The sequence below is a fragment of the Pleurodeles waltl genome, chromosome 8 (assembly GCF_031143425.1).
Source record: "Pleurodeles waltl isolate 20211129_DDA chromosome 8, aPleWal1.hap1.20221129, whole genome shotgun sequence".
In the NCBI taxonomy this organism is placed as follows: domain Eukaryota; kingdom Metazoa; phylum Chordata; class Amphibia; order Caudata; family Salamandridae; genus Pleurodeles; species Pleurodeles waltl.
The window spans coordinates 16,051,546-16,065,943 of NC_090447.1; the positions used below are offsets into that span (position 1 = coordinate 16,051,546).

Here is a 14,398-nt window from a genome sequence, read left to right on the forward strand (position 1 = left end):
TTCTTGAGACGGCGGTGCCCTGTTCAGTGGTTCTTGACTTGTAGGGCCCTGTTCAGCGGTTCTTGAGACGGCGGTGCCCTGTTCAGCGGTGCTTGACTTGAAGGGCCCTGTTCAGCAGTGCTTGAGACGGCGGTGCCCTGTTCAGCGGTGCTTGACTTGAAGGGCCCTGTTCGGTGGTTCTTGAGACGCCGGTGCCCTGTTCAGCGGTTCTTGACTTGAAGGGCCCTGTTCAGCGGTTCTTGAGACGGCGGTGCCCTGTTCAGCGGTGCTTGACTTGAAGGGCCCTGTTCAGTGGTTCTTGACTTGAAGGGCCCTGTTCAGCGGTGCTTGACATGTGTCTCCAGGGCACCAGATCCGGCCATGACATTTTCACTCGCCACCCGACATGTGGCTGCCGTGCCCTTTGTGCACATCTGTCTTCTCGCTTGTGGGGCCCTCCTGTGCTGCCGTCCCGGGCCCGTGGGTGTCCTCCTTCACACCTGGAATGGGGCTGGTGGGGCCCTCCTGGGCAGCTTGCCTGCTGCCGGACTTGTCGGGCGTGCTGCCCTTGCCACCCTTCCCTGCTCCTCTGTGGCCCTTTCCTCCATTTGTCGGTGTGCCAGGTGGCACCCCACTTCCTGACTGTGCCAGGGTAGTGCCTTTGGAGCCTGCTGTCTCTGGACTCTCGCGCCGGGCACTGGCTTTCTTGTTTTTTTTTCCAGGGGGTGGGCTGGCTGTTTCTTTACTGCTAGCCGAAGTAGCTGGCCTTGAAGGTGGTGGACTCCAAAATCCTCGGACTATTGTCCTTGTAGGTCCAGGGTTTGTGGTGGCTGAGGTGCTGATTGGAGTCTTATGAGATGGAGGGGGTGGGTCAGATGATGGAAAGAGGTTAATTTTGGACAGGAAAAGCTTTTTAGGAGCAGTGGGAAGGATAGGTGTAGTTGGAATGGGAGTGGAGGAAGAGGATGTGGTTGTAGGTGAGTCAAGTCTGGTGTCTTTGGGTGCAGGTACTTGTGCTGGAGGCTGTCGTGAGGTGGATGGCTGTTGGGTGGGTGGCTGCCTGCGTTTGTGTGGTTTGGAAGAGTGGGTGACAGACACACTGGGAGAGGACACAGGGGACGTGTAAATGGTAGTGGGGGTGGTGACTGCACGTGTGCGGAGTGTTCTGGTGGGTGTGCTGGTGATGGACGTAGTGGCTGATGATGTTGTGCATGCAAGTGTGAGTGGAGACGTCACAGGGAGGGAGGAGGGAGACGAGGAGGAGGGGGACACAGAGGAGGCAGTGGCTGTTGGCATGTCTGCATGTGTATGTTGCTTGTGTGAATGCTTGTGTGATGTGTGGTGCTTATGTCTGGATGACCTTCCCTTGGGTGTTGAGGTGTGTGCAGGCTGGTCTGTAGGTGTGTCTGGGATAGGCAGAGGTACAGGGGAGTGGGACTGGGTTGAGGAAGTTGGAGGAGGGAGGCAGGAGACAGGGACAATGGCTGCCGTCAGTGCTGAGGCCAGAGCGTTGAACGATCGCTGATGGGCAGCCTGACCCGAATAAATGCCCTCCAGGTATGCATTACTCCGGTGCACCTCCCTTTCTACACCCTGGACAGCATTCAAAAGGGTTGACTGCCCAACAATGAGCGTCCTGAGGAGGTCAATGACCTCCTCACTGAGGGCAGCAGGGGTAACTGGGGCAGGGCCTGAGGTGCCTGGGGCGAAGGAGATGCCCACCTTCCTGGGTGAGCGGGCACGGGGCGAACGCTGAGGGGCTGCTGGGAGGGCAGAGCTGTTGCGCTGGGTGGTGGCTATACCTGTTGTTGAGGTGGGCACGGATGTTGCCGCCACCACAAGGGAGCTCCCTTCCGAGGACGTGTCTGTGTCGCTGGTGTCACCACGTGTCCCCGCTGTGGAGCTCCCCTCGCCCTCCGTCTCACTGGTGAACTCCGAGTCGGTTGCATGGCCCTCCATGGCCATGTGAAATGCAGCTCCCTCGTGCTCCGATGCCACTTCTCCTGCGCCTGATGATGCTAATGCACACATGAAAAGGAAGACCACCAAAAAAGGGGGGGGGGAGAAATAAAGACATGTTGAGTGCATGCAATGGCGACACAGTTGGCGGAGAGGACAGACACAGAAGCCCCCTGCACTACGCTGCGCACTTGGGGTACACTACTCAATCCGTAGGACATGGCCTACAAGCCTATGGACGACAAATCCACACATAGGTGACACAGGGCCTTGATTAGCTGTATTAGGCAACCTACATAGGTGGGGGGCGGGGCACAGGGCCATGCCTAACAGAGGGGCCTAGCCTACGGAAATCGCCCTGGCCTAGGGATACCCACAGCCCTCCTCCCCCACCCAGACACCTCCAATGTCCTCAAAATCACCAGAATGTGCTTGTACTCACCCCCTTGTGTCTGCTGTGATGTCCTCACGTGCCCATCCAAATCGGGGTAGGCCACCGCCAGGATCCGGGACATCAGGGGGGTCAATTGACGAGTGCCACCCTTCCTACGTTGGGAGGCCATCCCCAGCAGAGCCTCCGCGGTCTTCCTGCTCCCGCGGCAGATGTCCTCCCACCTCTTGCGGCAGTGGGTGCCCCGTCTGTTGTGGACCCCCAGGGTCCGGACGTCCTTGGCGATGGCACGCCAAATGACGATTTTCTGATGGGCGCTGACCTATGTGCCATGTACAGGGGAAGAAAATAAAATATCATCATTTTCTGCATGCTCGATGTGAGTGGCCCCCCATCCCTACCCTTGCCATGTGGCACATGCTCTCATCTGTCGTTTGATGCATGCCTCAATCGCTCCCCTCCCCACCATCTTTCATTCACCACACTCAACACAGGCATTGCCCACAAAGCATGCTCCCAGTGGACTTATCTGTTGGCGCATACTGGGGGAGGACCCCATCCACGAGTTTCTCCAATTCTTCAGAAGTGAAGGCAGGGGCCCTTTCCCCAGCCGCAGCAGCCATTGTCTCTTCCAGACCGAGGTCACAGCAGCACTTGCAGTATAGGTCCTCTCCTGTGGATGATCAGGTATCGAGTGATTAAGCAGATAGAAAATGGCGGTCACGCCTGCGGCGGTGCTTACCGCGACCGCCGGCGCACTTCGTCATTGGCTCCTGAAACCCATAGGGTTCAATGTTAACCAATGCGGCTTTGCGCCGCGGTCTTCGACCGCCTACCGCCATGGTGTGCCATGCCAGCGCATTTACCTCACATCCCATTGTCGCACTTCACAGGTCAGGCAGCCGCCATTTCAAGGGCCCACATGGCTTAATTTCTACTGCGTCACACATACCTAGGCCTTGCATCGACACTCATACAAGCCATTCAATGCATTGAGAATCGTGTACTGTGCAAGCTGTGGGAACGTACCTGTGGGTTGATTGACTCTGTGCTCGCTGTTGTCCTTCCTAGGCACCGTCCGCTGGGACTTGCGAGGAGATGGAGGAATGTTCCCGTGTACAGACCGCTGGTGGACCTGTCGACAATGGAAGAAAGACATGTCATACTGACATACAGGCTTGACCGAGCCACTATACAGGAACTGTGTGCCCAGCTGGAGCCAGACCTGATGTCACCCATTAGCCAACCCACAGGGATCCCCCTCTAGTGCAGGTTATGTCAGTACTCCATTTTTTGGCAAGTGGGTCATTTCAATCAACAGTGGCCATTTCATCAGGGATGTCTCAGCCTATGTTTTCAAAGGTGTTGTCCAGAGTGTTGTCTGCCCTGATGAAATACATGCGGAGCTACATCGTTTTCCCTGAGGTGGTGGATTTGGCTACAGTGAAGGGTGATTTCTATGCCCTTGGACATATTCCCAACATCATTGGTGCCATTGATGGGACACATGTGGCTTTGGTCCCCCCCAGCAGGAGTGAACAGGTGTACAGGAACAGAAAAAGTTATCATTCCATGAATGTCCAGGTGGTCTCTTTGGCTGACCAGTACATCTCCCATGTAAATGCCAAGTTCCCTGGGTCAGTGCATGATGCGTACATCATGTGAAATAGCAGCATCCCTTATGTGATGGAACAACTTCAGAGACACCATGTGTGGCTAATTGGTGACTCTGGTTACCCCAACCTGTTGTGGCTACTGACCCCAGTGAGGAATCCCAGGACAAGGGCAGAGGAACGGTACAATGAGGCCCATGGACGTACTAGGAGGGTGATCGAGCAGACCTTCGGCCTCCTGAAGGCCAGGTTTAGGTGCCTGCATATGACAGGTGGATCCCTAATGTACTCACCAAAGAAGGTGTGTCATATCATTGTGGCCTGCTGTATGCTTCACAACTTGGCTTTGCGACGCCAGGTGCCTTTCCTGCAGGAGGATGGTCCAGATGGTGGTGTTGTGGCAGCTGTGGAGCCTGCGGAGAGTGAAGAGGAGGAAGACGAAGAGGACGACACAGACAACAGGAACACAGTAATACAGCAGTATTTTCAATGACACACAGGTAAGAATCAACCCCGGCATTTTACATTTACTTACAGTCTCCTGCCTCTCTACTGTCTGAGTTTCCCCCCAGTGTAAGTTAACTGAGTTGTGACTTTCCCTTCCAATTTCAGAGATGTGGGCCCCACTGTGTGACCTCTGCTTTGTTTCCCAATGGACTACAGCTGTGTGACAGTGGTATGTTGTCATCACAATGTAACTGGACATTTTGGCACGGTTATGTCTAATACATTTGTTACAAAAATACAGGCAGACTCCAGATTATTTTTGTGCAATAAGTGTGTTTATTAAAGTGCTCAATTTTGGGAAATGGTTGAAAATCGGTGATGGTGGAGGAATGTCCATGGCAGAGTCCAGATTTTCAGTCTCACAGGTGCATTGTCCATATGCCTGTGGAAGGTGGAGCAGGGGCAGTTTAAGGTTGGACAGGGTGACAATGTGGGACAGTGGGATGACATCAGGGGGTATCCTTTCCTGGCGGGGGTCTTGGCATCCTACTTTGTCTTCTTCCTAGATCTCATGCCCCGCTTGCGGGGTGGTTCTCCTTCTGCAGGGGGTGGGGTTCGGGTGGCCTGTTGTTCTTGTGTCGGGGCCTCCTGTCCACTGCGCCGGCGGAGGTGGTAGCCGGTTCTTGGTCCATGCTAGTGACAGGGGCCCTTTGTGGTGCCACATGGTCCCGCAATGTGGTGACAATCTGGTTGAGAGCCACAACAATGGTGCCCATTGCGGAATTAATGTTTCTGAGTTCTTCCCTGAACCCCATGAACTGTTCCTCCTGCAGTACCTGGATCTCCTGGAACCTGGCCAGGACAGTCACCATCGTCTCCTGGGAGTGGTGGTATGCTCCCATGATGGAGGAGAGGGCCTCGTGGAGAGTGGGTTCCCTGGGCCTGTCCCCCCCCCTGTCGCACAGCAGCCCTCCCAGTTCCCCTGTTTCCCTGGGACTCTGTCCCCTGGACCGTGTGCCCACTACCACTGCCCCAGGTCCCTGTTGTTGTTGGGGTGGTGGGTTAACCTGGGTGCCCTGTAGTGGTGGACACACCGCTGATTAACGTGTCCTGGAGATAGAGGCATGGGCCCGCTGGGTGGGTGCTGTGCTGGTGTTACCAGAGGGGGGTAGGTCTGCTTTGGCCTGTGGCTGTCTGAGGGGAACCGACTGTCCCGAGGTCCCCGATGGGCCGGGCTGGTCATCTGGGTCCAGGGAGACAGAGCTGCTGTCATCACTGGGGGCCTCTTCTGGGGGTGGAATGGACATTTCTGGACCCTCCTGGGCGGTGTCGTGGCGTTCGGGTCCTGCAGGGGTATAAGAGTATGGTTATTGCTTCTGTGTGTGCCATAGCGTGCAATGGGCGGGTGCCTGTGTACCCCAGTGCTGGCATTCCCTTGTGGGGGCAGTTGTGACGGTGGTTTGTGGGGGGGATGGGTATGTGCAGTGGGCATGCTTAGGTGATGGGTGTCCATGGTTTGTGGTGGCATGCACGGCTTGGTGTTGGGATGGGTGGGTTATGCTGGTGAGACATTAGCAAGGAGGATGTGTGATGGGGGTGGGGGTGGGGTGGGGGTATGAGTTGGAATGCTGGTGGGTGGGGGGGATGAAGTAGTTGAGATTATACTTACCAGAGTCCATTCCTCCGCCTACTCCTGCGAGGCCCTCAGGATGCAGGATCGCCAAGACCTGTTCCTCCCATGTTGTAAATTCTGGGGGTTGAGGTGGGGGTCCACCGCCAGTCTTCTGCACTGCGATGTTGTGTCTGGATACCATGGAACGCACCTTCCCCCGTAGGTCGTTCCACCGCTTCCTGATCTCGTCCCGATTTCGTGGATGCTGTCCCACAGCGTTGACCTTGTCCACTATTCTTTGCCATAGCTCCATCTTCCTGGCAATGGTGGTGTGCTGCACCTGTGTCCCGAAGAGCTGGGGCTCTACCCGAACTATTTCCTCCATCATGACCCTGAGTTCAGCGTCTGAAAACCTGGGGTGTCTTTGGGGTGCCATGGGGTGGTGTGGATGAGGTGTGGGGTGGTGTTTGCGGTGATGAGTGTGATGAGTGTGGTGGTGTGTGGTGTTTTGTGCGTGGATGTTGTGTAGATGATGGTGTAGTGTGCCTCTGTGTGATGGTGTTCTCTATTCTGTGCTGTCTCTATCTGTCCTTCGTCTATGATTTGTGGTTGTAGGGGTTTGTGGGTGATGTGGGTGTGTGTTTTATAGTTAATTGGGTGTGTGGGAGTGTTGTTTGTATGTGTATCAGGTGTGTGTATTTCAAATTGTCCAATGTGGCTGTGTTTTGGAGCTGGGTGTGTATTTTGACCGCTGCGGTGTGTACCACCAATGAAATACCGCAGTTGAATGACCGCCGCGTGGATTCGTGGGTCAGAATGGCATGGGCGTATTTCTGTTGGCGTGACGGTGGAGGTTTGGTCATCGCCAGTTTTTCGCTGGCCGTTGGTGTGGCGGACTTCTGTGGATGTCGGGTTTTTGGCGGTTTGCCTGTTGCGGGTCAGAATGACCGTGGGGGTTTACCGCGACCGCGGCGGTGTTATGGGGGTCTTCTGACCGGCAGTAAGTGCCTTTTACCGCCGAGGTCAGAATCACCCCCTATGTGTATTACAGAGAAAGGAACACTAAATACAGGCCTCACTAGACATGGGTCAAATAATTTCTCCGGCTGACACGTAGGCAGTGTGGGTGACTTAGTGGAAGAGGCCCCAGAGCACTGCCATTTTGTTTCTGCAGTGGACCTAGATGCCAGAAAAATAGCTGAAGGTATAAAAACACAATAGGTACTTTAAGTGAACCTTCACGTCCATTCCACAAAGAAACATCACACACACATGTACCGGAAAAGCTCAATGGGATCCAAATCCAAGTTGTTTCTGAGAAGAATCTACCAGAACTGCAACTATTGATCTCCAAATAACCTTTGGACTATACAATTACAAAAACAGTTAAAAATGCAAAATATATATTTTTTCAATTGCATTTAATCTGGTACACCTTGAATGAAGCAGCAATATTTGGAGGATGGACTGCACTTACAAGACTTGTCCTGTTCAGCTGAACCAAATACAGTACACAGTACAATTTCATTCAGGCAGCTTGACACAAAGTTCAGAAAAGCCTTTGCCCTCCAGAATTGGTAAACAAACGCTTTTCAGCACACGCAAAAAATATTTGTCACCATAACTAAGGGCCTGATTACAAGTTTGGCAGTCTGGGGACCACCATGGCGGCAGGGGCAGTCTGATCACTGTTGTGTTGGTGGTCCATCCGCCATATAACGATATTAGGGGTGCCCTGAACTAGGGACAGCCGAAGTCTCGCAGACACTGTCAGCCATCCGCCAACCACCATGATGGCGGCTGGGAAAAAGCAACCGTCACAAGGCAGTATAGGCAAGGGGACCGCAGTGCACATCACGATGTGCTATTCCACCAATCTGACCAAGGCAGAAGTGACCACCAGCTACTAGATGGTGGAATAAAAGGAAACGGGGTGCTAGTTTCCCCATTCCTTCTTTTCCCTTCAGTATCCAATGTGGACCCCTTTGTTGAAGGAAAAATGGAAATATAGTGTCAGAGAGATGTTTTTTGTGCCACTTTGTAAACCCTTGCGCCACATTAGGCCTTCACCAGGCATAATGTATGCCAGAGGGGCGTTCCTCCGGTGGGCGGCCCAGAAAAATGGCGCAGTGGAATCTCATAGATTTTTTTCTCATCATTTTTAACGCCTGCTCAGCGCAGGAGATAAATAGAAACACACAGTTGTTTAAAATGGGCCTCTATGTACTTTGCAGGATTAGCGCCAAATCCTGCAAAGTACCACATTAGCGTCAGAAATGATGGCACTATTGATCGCAACGTGCGCCATTGTGCCCTGTATCATTGATACGGCGCACACATGGTGGCATTCGGGTGGCGCACTGGGGCGCAAACAAAGTGGCGGTTCATGTAATGAAACAGCACCTTTCTTGAATCTGGGCCTAAGGGCTTCCAATGGTGGAGACCCCAGCACCCTCCTTCCTTTAAAAACAGAAGTGCAGAGATTGCATTTGCATATTACATTCTTATCGACACCAGTAAGCAAACCCCCCAAACGTTAAAAAAATAATTTAAAAAGCTTCAGGAAATTAAATATCAAGGATGAAGGTATGTTTTTTATGGGAGACCCCCCAATATCCTCTTCCAAAACATATTGGAAAAACACAACTCTGGAATCCAATTGGCATAACAAATTACAAAATAATCCCCCATACTAAATCCGATAACCTTTTTCCTACAATATGTGCCCCTATTTTAAGTAAGGGCTTTAAAAGGTCACGTTTCTTCTATGTGTGCTCCAGCGGCGCCAGCCGCTTTCCACCACTCCACCCCCTGAAGAAGCCGATTCAAAAACAGCAACGTAAGAAAATGGTAGCAAAAAAGACTTACTTTCAATTTATACCAATGTTATTCCAATGGAAATTAAATTGAAAAAAAAAGTTAGTAAGCTACATAAATGTTAAAATGTAAATGCATTTTATTTTTGTAAAATAAATCGTGTGCAGCCTGACTGCCATGTGTGCTGGGAGGAGGAACTTGACCTCCCATGCTTCTCTGGCGACGGAGAAGGAGGAGTGCATGCATCACAATATGGCCGAGCCATTCCACTAGCAGCACAGGACACCGTACTATCTGTGTCTAGGAGGAAGGACTACACACTTGATAGAGCGGTCCGTACTAGTAATTTTACCTGTATTCGGACGCTCTTTAGGCCGATGAATCTTTTGACTAAGTGGGAACTCTCTGTACTCTTAATCAATCAATTTCATTAAATCAATAATCAATAACGAACATAAGCAATCCCCTGATCAACATAACACTTAACAATTAATCCAGAATACATTTCGGCGAACCCTGACCTTTCAGTCAGGAATAACCACACCAGTTTATTCAAAGTTAGTAAATTTTATTTCCCTATATTAACAAAGCTAGCACAATGTAAATGTGTCTCAACACCAAATGATAAACATAAATGAACATTAATAGCTGTCCATAGCGGCGAAACAGGTGCAATCTATGAAGCATTTGAATCACAAGACATTCGATAATGGCAATGCAAATCACTAATACGATAATCTGTAATGAACTAATCGCATACATTTAGTCAGCATAACAAGATCTCAAATTGCATCGTGCAACATATGGAATCCTCGTCTAACCTCAAATTAGCATTGGCATGTGGGACTTCATGCAAAAACAATTTAGCAACATTAATTTAGAAAACTCCTAACTAGGGCTCTTATCAAAATCAGCAGTTGGTTACCTAAAAGAAACACAATGCAATTTTACAATTTCCTTTCATATTTACCAATTACGATCAGCAATCAAGGAAGTCTTCGTCTCACAGGTATCGTTCTTCGGTCAGCATGGGTACCTTTTCGATCAGCATGGGACGGGACTAAGGGGCAAGGGTGGACGGGGCAATTGCCTCACGGCGGCAAGGTAAAACTACTACTACTTCATGCAAAGGGATCAAATCAAAGTTAAAGTCTCTAGGGTCAGAATCATTTAAAGTCTCTTTCTCTCGATTAGAGAAAGCATCAAAGTCTCTCAAAATGGCGTCGCAGCAAAATGGGCCATAATAGCTACGAAGTCTGCAAAATGGCGGGCATGGGCGATGTCCAATAATGGCCGTAATTTCTCCTCGTGCACCTGGGTTTTATAGACAACAGTTCGAATCCAGTAGGGTCTCCATTGGAGGGTTCATAGGTTAGCTTCAAATTGTCCAATCAAAAACGACAGTTCTCAAGCTTTTACTTAAGCATACATTATCCTTGGAGATGGGTACGCAAGTTGCAACATTGTCTACCAATTAGCTCACTTTCAGAGCCTCCATTGTCCGCACCTGCAAATCGACCTTGGAGTAAAGAGAAAATATGCCAGGCTGGCACGAAACCTTAAGATAAGCATGTGAACGGTTTCTGGGGAAAAGTACAGCTTCAAGCAAAATACACGTTTAATAGCACATTGGAAAAATACGAGCATCTAAACCGTGAGACCAGGCAACTAGGCCAAAGCCTCCGCTAAAGTAATGCTAAGCTAAAACATTTCAAACAAGCAAATCATAGCACACGTTTACGATTATGTCGGATTAGTGCAATTCTAATACACCACGTTATATAAAGCACGCTTGTAAATGTTGGCAAACTACTCTGAGGGCACATTTTGTCCCCGTACAATCTTTATTAGTCACACATGATTATTTCACACTACGTTTACGTGTTAATAAATCAAAACCTTCATTTTCTGCTTCATCAATCCCTCCTCTGATGACTACTAGTCATCACACCAAATCATGCCCACAAATTTTATTCCATTAAAATTCTGTCAGTTCCCTTTTCCTTTTAGTTCCCCTAGTTTGCGCTTTGTATTCTTCTGCCATTCTTTTCATAATTTTCTCTTCTTTTCTTCTTTTAATTCTTTCCATAATCATTATTATTCCCCTTTTTATTCCCCAAATCCCAAATATGCAAATTATTACTATTAATATCCCCTCTATTATTTTTAGCAATATTCCATTCCAAATTCCCCCAATCCAATGTCCCACTGAAGCAAGTCCTTTTCCAACCTTCTCCCACACTCCTGGTTCTTTCAATTCCTTCAAATCTGCACTTTCTTTTGTTAGATTAGATCCAGAGGTCTTTTGAATCATCGATAGGTCATCCAGTTGATAAACCTTTGGGAACACTATACCCAAATAACATCTCCCCCACCATCCCTTTGGAAGACGATAATAGGCATTATATCCACAAATGTAATATACACCTGGAATGACAGGGTCAAGTCCGTTCATCATGAATGTCCATTTGGCCTTAAAAATAAACGTATGTTTGCATTCACTCGCTCCTACAAAAATGTTATCATAATAAGATTCACCTCGATATATACAAAATTTCCCTACATGCCAAGCATCTAAAGCTATTTTCCCTTGCGTCTTTATTGCAGCAAAATCATAATTATCTACTGAAGTCCTCTTATGTAGCTCTTTTTCTAATTTCGCCTTCATTTGTGCTCTTCTATCATCTGTGTGATCTAAAAAGCTTATCTCTACTGCAGAGAGCGAGCAGGTAAGATTTTCCCTATGAGCGTGAGCCGTTTCAAAAGGTTGCATTGGCTCGAAAAATTCTCTCATTATTTTAGCATCCCAGTCTTTAGCAATCTGGCTTAGCTGCGCTATTATAGGAACATATGCAAAAGTAACATCATAATTTGAGTAAAAATACTGTATGTTAGTTTGACCATAAAATCTAGACATTACTATACTACATGTAATCCCGTATGTAAGAGGCATGTGGTGATATGCCACCCCTTCCTTTACTGATGTCGGTATCTGTGTACACACATAACAATCTTTCGCATCCATAGTCTCAACATATTCTGTTAGCAAGCGATAGAAAACGTTATACGAAAGCTCTTTCTTATCGTGCAAGAGTCTCTCATCCAATGCTAGTCTTTTCAATGCGGTTAGTTCGGTGACAGTAACAGGAGCAAAAGTAGAAGCCTCAATTTTCTCATTCTCACCCTTTCCATGCATTCCAAGCACAATTGCCATTATTATTAGTACACATGCAATTATCAAACCTACACACACATATTTACAATATTTCTTTCTATTGTTTTGCGTCATGATCTGTATAGAATCAGAGAGCTAGAAGCACCTGTAAAAGAAACTATTTAGCAATTCAGTTACAAAGCTGAACGAGCACAATGTTCACACCGTCTTCTTCAAAAGGCCAGTCACTTATCGGTTAGCAGCATTTGTCTCAATTCGGCAATAACTCAGTCTTTATCAGTTCAGCAAATGTCTCATCCGGTTTAACAATGTCTCAGCTGGTTGTTTGTTTCACGTTAGATTGTAGCAAGCAATATCATTTATTACTCTTTCAATCGACAGAGTCCATAAAACTTTTCTTTTCTATTGGTATCTCTTCCTCTTCTTCGTTCTCGATGCTTAGAGATACAAACTCGTCAGTCCAATCATCATTAACTGCATATGCCCATTCAGGACCGGAATATCTTCTGTTTGGTATCCTTTTCCTTTTCAATTTTGCTTCTCTTTTCGATTCTGCCTCACTGGTACTTTCCTCTTTTGTCAAGTCTTTTTCTTCACTCGAGGTTGGTACCACGACAGACACTTCTTTTCTTTTCTCTTTCACTTTTGGCCTTTCTCCGTCGTTCAAACCTTCTCCAGTCCTTTGTTTTACTGGTGATATACTTAGTCTCCTCTTTGCACCGTGTCCATTTGATGGACCTGCGATCTTTTCTGTGGAGGCTTGAACTTTTTCGTTCTGTTCTGCCTTGTCCCCTCCTTCTGGGGAATCAATCACGTTCTCTTTTTCTTTTTCTGTATCGTCTGCTTCTGGGAAAGCCCTCCTCTGATCAGGCTCTCCTGCTTTTTCACCTTTCTCGAGCCCTTCGTCACCGTTACTTTCGTCAGGCTCTTTATCACTTTCAGCTGCTTCAGGTTCCTTGTCACCTTCAGCTGCTTCAGGCTTTTTGCTACCCTCAGCTGCTTCAGGTTCTTTGTCACCTTGAGCTTCTTCGTCGCTGTCTGAACTTTCTCCTTGGTCTTCCCCAAGTGAGTCGGACCCTTCGCCCTCCAATAATATCTCTCTCTCTCCTGCTTCTGCCTGTTCGCTTTCAGTTCGGTTTTGTTCTGTCTCAGCACTCAGCACTGTTTTATCAGGCACTGGTAATTTCAGCGCTTCAACTTCCTCATCTGTGGGACACAACACCTTCTTTGTGTGACTGGCGTGGATCCAGTTGGGAACCCCCGCACACTTCACAGCGGTAGTTGTCGTCAGGATCACTTGGAAAGGGCCTTTCCAACGGGGTTCCAGACACGACTTCCTCACGTGCTTCTTTACCACGACCCAGTCACCTGCTTTCAGTGCGTGTCCTGGACCTTGGATCGGTGGCAAGGTGGTCGCTTCCACCTGGTGAGAGAAAGAGCGAACCACGTCAGCCAGACCCTTGCAGTAGTCTAACACCATATCATCTGTAATATTCAAAAGCGCGTTTGCGGGAACTGCAGGAAGTCTCATAGCCCTGCCCATGAGAATTTTGTGCGGAGACAATCCAGTCTTTCTATCAGGGGTGTTTCTCATTGACATTAGCACCAAGGGCAATGCGTCAGGCCATTTCAAATTTGTCGATGCACATATTTTCGCCATTCTCGATTTCAGTGTACCATTCATCTGCTCCACCAGTCCTGATGCTTCAGGGCGATAGCTACAGTGCAGCTTTTGCTCAATGTTCAGCGCTTCGCAGAGTAACTTTATCACCTCGTTATTGAAGTGACTTCCCCTATCTGATTCTAAAGAGATCGGGAATCCGAAACGTGGTATCAACTCCCTCAACAATAGCTTGGCAACTGTAAGGCTGTCATTTCTACGTGTGGGGTATGCCTCAATCCAGTGACTAAAAATGCACACAATCACCAACACATACTTCAGACCTCCATGCACAGGCATCTCGATGAAGTCCATCTGCATTCGACTAAAAGGCCCGCTTGCCCTACCAATGTGGCTCGCGTTCACAACTGTTCCCTTTCCTGGGTTCATCTGCTGGCAAGTGACACATCGATGGCAAACTGCTTCTGCAGCTTGACGAAATCTGGGGTTAAACCAATCAGTTTTGAACAATCTTATCATGGCATCTCTCCCTAGGTGAGCTTGCCCATGATAGAACCGCGCAAGCTGTGATAAGAGACTATTTGGCAAAACAAATTTTCCCTCATGTGAAACCCATAACTCGTCTTGTCTCTTTATACATTGTGATTTAATCCAGGAATCTCTTTCATCCTCCCTGACATTATTTTGTAATGCTTTTAGTTCATCTATTGTATCTACGACCTTTAAGGCAAATGCTTCAGCTGGTTCAAGTTCTGGTTCACTTATTGAATTCCATTCATCCCTG

The 14,398-nt window shown here is 48.6% G+C and overlaps 1 protein-coding gene across 1 annotated transcript in view; it reads left to right on the forward strand.

The window, feature by feature from the left end:
- LOC138249294 (extracellular calcium-sensing receptor-like) overlaps nucleotides 1–14,398 on the forward strand; it is a 197,546-nt gene that overhangs the window by 73,893 nt on the left and 109,255 nt on the right. The gene's annotated exons all lie outside the window — the stretch shown is intronic.